The sequence below is a fragment of the Chiloscyllium plagiosum genome, chromosome 16, assembly GCF_004010195.1.
Source record: "Chiloscyllium plagiosum isolate BGI_BamShark_2017 chromosome 16, ASM401019v2, whole genome shotgun sequence".
In the NCBI taxonomy this organism is placed as follows: Eukaryota; Metazoa; Chordata; class Chondrichthyes; order Orectolobiformes; family Hemiscylliidae; genus Chiloscyllium; species Chiloscyllium plagiosum.
The window spans coordinates 61,596,699-61,601,951 of NC_057725.1; positions in this window are offsets into that span (position 1 = coordinate 61,596,699).

A 5,253-nucleotide genomic window follows, 5' to 3' on the forward strand; every position below is an offset into this window, starting at 1 on the left:
ACACCACCCCCCTGTCCACCTTCCTTAACTCATTCTCCAATACATTGATAATGATATTGATCATTTTTCCTTCTTTTGCCTGGAACCAAGAAAAAGTAATGAATTTTGTTTCTAATTTCCACTCTTCACTCACCTTCTCAATGCCCATCCCCAACTCTCCAAGATCTAGGAGAACAAACACCACCCCCCTGTCCACCTTCCTTAACTCATTCTCCAATACATTGATAATGATATTGATCATTTTTCCTTCTTTTGCCTGGAACCAAGAAAAAGTAATGAATTTTGTTTCTAATTTCCACTCTTCACTCACCTTCTCAATGCCCATCCCCAACTCTCCAAGATCTAGGAGAACAAGGAAATAGGTGCATTGGAACATCATCACCTTCCTATTCCCCTGGATATCACATGTATCCTGACTTGGATATTTATCATAATTCCTTCATCAGCATTGGGTCATGTTGTATAAGATTCTTAGTACCTGTAAGTGTTAACTGATTATGAGATTATCTTCATAATCTTTAAAGGTTAAAGGACTGTTCCTGGGAGGAATTCTCAGTACCAAATGCAAATGCTACATTCACTGTGTTCTTACTCTTAAGACCCAAGCCTAAGGTCTCAGAAGAGACTCTCATGTAACTCAGATGCAATGCAACTAGCTATGAAGTAATATGTAATAAACCTATTCTGTTCAATAAGTCCGAGCCTCTGCTGAAAACATTGTTGTGGCATCATTCCCCACTTGGTATCAGTAACTTATACTGATACCTACAAGAAGAATTGGTGGTAGTGAATGTTCACAAGGCGACTGATGGACATGACCATATTTTCTACCCAACAGCATATACACAACACAGGTATCCAGTGATTCAAGTAGAAATAAATGCTGGTCTTGTCAGTGACAAACAGATTGTAACAATGAACTAAAAACATGCAGAATCACCATTAGAATGAATGATCTTACATGCATTAACTTTCCTCTTATTGTAGATATGTTTATTAAAGTTTTTAGCATTTCCTTATATATAATCTGCTATAGTTGCTCCGTGTCCTAGTTTTAGCCTTTTATGTTTCATGTCCCTTTTCACTCTTACATTAAATCAAGCTGATCACTCTGCTCAATGCTCCTTCTTCCCTCACCTTAGTTATTTGTTCTAATTAATTTCCCAGAAATAAATCAGGCAATGTCGAACTTCTTGTTATTCTGAAATTAAACTGGTCTAGAAAGTAGTCCTCAATGTATTTCGAAACATTTTTTTTCCCACTTTGACAGCATGCACTAACTACTTTCAGAATCAAAATCATCAAGTCTTATTACTGTATTGTCAGTTTTGATCTGCAGATTTCACTATCCGTGTGAAAGCTGGCTAAAGGTAATGGTTCCTACAGTTGCTTGGTGACCTAAGAATAAGCCTTCAGTTCAGTCCACAGGTAATTTTTTTTCACAGTAGGCTAAAATTGTGAAAATAAAAGGAGAAATATAGGCTTCCAGGTGGTTCCATTGATGGTAAAAATCCTTGTAGTGTAGGTGGCAAAAAAAACTAAGAATGGTGCAATGAAAAAGATATTCAGGATACTTCTGCATAATTTTCGAAAAAGCCTGCACAGCTATATTCACAGCTGTTCCCATAGCAACAATAATTGATCACTTCAGGGTCATCTAGATTTATTTAGGAGAAAACACTTTTTTTTCTGCTTTTATATGGAAAGAGGTACAGTGAGAAAGAATGAACGGGAAGAAGCAGAGGAATACGTGACAGCCATTTCACAGAAAGAGCAAAGTAGGTGGAAAATAAATGTCTCATTGTAAACAAAGAAGGGACGAGGTACAAGACAAGAAAAAAATCATTGCAGGAAGATAGAGTAAAAAAATCACTGGCAATCTTTAAATGATTGCTAGTGAGCATTGTCACTGGAGGTCAAATCGTTATGTACCATTACACATTGACCAAATTATTTTCCAGTAATGGACTGATAACTGTAAACCCCCCAAAAAAACACAGCTACATTGCAATGATAAACCCTGCAGTGCAAGTCTAATCGCATGATAATGGAGAGCACTTGTTGCCAATGGCAACCATGACAGCTGTTGTTAGTATAAAAAAAGCTCCCAAACTGAACTTTACAATATGCATTTTTGGAATAACCAACACAGTCCTCATGGTTGAAGTATCATCTGAGGTTCAGATGACAGTAATAAATGGTTTGATCTTCACCGTACCAGTCTGTGAACCCTTTCACCCCACTGTATCCCTCATTCTTCCTGTGCCAACTGAGGGCCCGATTACATCCCAGACTTTAACTCACTCTTAGATATCTGTTACATTTGTAAATCAATCAGCCTTTTGCCTATTTCAGGCCAGTTTATCTGTTCTGCCAACAGCTGGTTGTGTTTGACCATAGAGGACAGAGCAGTTAGGAATGACTAGATTGGATGGGAAATATCCCTCTCTCCAAAAGTAGACAGCCTGGGTGGAATCTCCAGGCCCATCCAGAGCCTATGCCAAGCACTGGCAAAGGGGCTTGTTATTAAATTCTCTGACGTCAGATTCATGACCTTCATGGTGAGTAACACGTTGAGCTTCCATTAGTATGTAATGAATACTCCAGCCTGCTAGAATTATGTACACAGGCACAATTCTGTTAGCTCAAATAGGAAACACATGTGTTCACAAACATGACCGTGAATATGAAGTATGATCATCCAAGATCCAGCGAGTACAAACCTACTCAGTTACTTGGCTCCTTCATGACCAAACCACTTCTTTGCAATAAATACTTACAGTGTTTGCAGCGAAGCTTCACCTAGCCAGCAAGCCTGCGCAAATAATGCAATCTCACTGGCTGATGGCAGCAAAACTGTGATTGGTAAACGAGACTGAACTCAAAAGGGTACTCGATTCAACTTTTGTAGTTGTGCTCTTGTCCCATCCAAGCCTTTGTGGAAAGCTATCAGACGTGCACACACTCTCCCTGTTGTGAAGAAAGGTCAGAGACCTCGTGGAACAGGAGCTGCTGTGCATCGCAGCTCTTTGTAAATGTGAAGCTCACCAGGTGTTATGAGAGGCAGTACCACTGGGGCTGCTCAGCAGTGCTGCATTGGTAGCTGCAATAAGGTGACAGACGTTGATTGCACATGAGAGATCTGAGAGATGCCTGGCACTCGAGCTTGTGTGTGTGTGTCCTGGGCAGTGCCAACTTTTACAATGCTGTTTCACACTCACACTAGGGGCATGGAGCATTGAGTAGACAATGGTACACACCCAGGGAGAGTGCAGTGGATCATTTATCTACTTGCAGCACAAGGTAGGTTCTCTTATAGCATACATGGGAGCTGGCTTTCTCAGTCACCTCTGTCCAGGTTGCCTTTGTTTGTCGGGATGGTCTCTTGTTGCCATGCACAGGAAAAAGAACTTCCCTTCTCTCCTGCCCTCAGGAAAACCTCTGGGAGCAGCACTGAAACATGTTGCCACTTTTTGCCTGGTCTCTGACAACTCCAGGGATAATTGGGGGTGATGATCAGATAGTGAGTGATGGTCCTGGACTGTCCAGGTGCCTTTTAAATATGGTGCCTAGATGTTGGAGCCCAGAAGGTCTCAGAGGGGAGTTGGAACTCCTTGTCAATTTGGCATTTTACCCATACACATATGGGTAATGAGAAACTTGAAAGGGTTCAGAAAAGATTTACAAGGATGTTGCCAGGGTTGGAGGATTTGAGCTATAGGGAGAGGTTGAATAGGCTAGGGCTGTTTTCCCTGGAGCATCGGAGGCAGAGGGGTGACTTTATAGAGGTTTATAAAATCATGACAGGCATGATAGGATAAATAGATAAGGTCTTTTCCCTGGGGTGGATAAGTCCAGAACTAGAGGGCATAGGTTTAGGGTGAGAGGGGAAAGATATAAAAGAGACCTAAGGGGGAACCTTTTCACACAGAGGGTGGTGCATATGTGGAATGAGCTGCCAGAGGAAGTGGTGGAGGCTGGTACAAATGCAACATTTAAAAGGCCTCTGGATGGGTATATGAATAGGAAGGGTTTGGAGGGATATGGGCCGGGTGCTGGCACTAGATTGTGTTGGGATATCTGGTTGGCATGGACGGGTTAGACCGAAGGGTCTGTTTCTGTGATGTACATCTCTATGACTCTATGTGGGAAAACCCAACCAACCCTAAGCTGAAGTACTTCTCTCTCTCTAGCCTGCCATTCACTATATTTAGCCTCAAGAGAGAAAGATTCTATCCCTTGCTTCAAATATTGTGTTCCGCTATCAAGGGACAGGCTCAAATGCTTGAATTGTCTATTGCTGTGCCTATTGTTCACTGTTGCTGAAAGAGTTTCACCTGCAGTCAAAGCTTTATCCCTTCTAAGCTATGAACTCGTGGACCTATATGAATATTTCCGTCCCTACATTGTGCTGAAATAAAAACACATTGGATATTATCTATTTCAAATTCATTTTTTACTATGCTTTCCAAACTTACCCCTGTCTCTGTTCCCTCCCCACCACAAATCCTTTGTGTTTCCTTCTTCCCTACAAATCTAAAGCTATAAAATGTAGGCCGCACACCCTTAGTTTGATTTCACCATCTCTTCTGAGCTGAAAATGTGTTGCTGGAAAAGCGCAGCAGGTCAGGCAGCATCCAGGGATCAGGAGAATCGACGTTTCGGGCATAAGCCCTTCTTCAGGAATCCTGAAGAAGGGCTTATGCCCGAAACGTCGATTCTCCTGTTCCCTGGATGCTGCCTGACCTGCTGCGCTTTTCCAGCAACACATTTTCAGCTCTGATCTCCAGCATCTGCAGACCTCACTTTCTCTTCACCATCTCTTCGCCTTGGTAACATCCTGAACTTGTTCGTATGGAAATTTCTAAATTTGAAGGTTTTGCCTTTTAATGTAAGAGCTCACTGTAAAAGTGGCTTCACAAATAAATTGGGGGATAGTCATGCACAAGCGCTCATTGCGCTCATGTAAAATTCCTATTTCTGCAATGGTAGAAATAATTCTTCCGATATGAATTGGTCCAATATGCGATGGAACATGGAATATCATCTGAGTATGGTAACCAGCTAGTTTTGTACATCATTATTCCACAGCTTCAATTCAAAGGTATGGATGAATTTAGGAAGACTATCAGAGACTTACAGGAGAATGACGTAATCTGCAGTTAAGTTCTGGTGATGGTTTTGCTGTCCGTTAGATGTTGTTTGCATTTGGCATCCTATAATGGAAATTAGCAGTTCTTCAGCCTCAGGTTC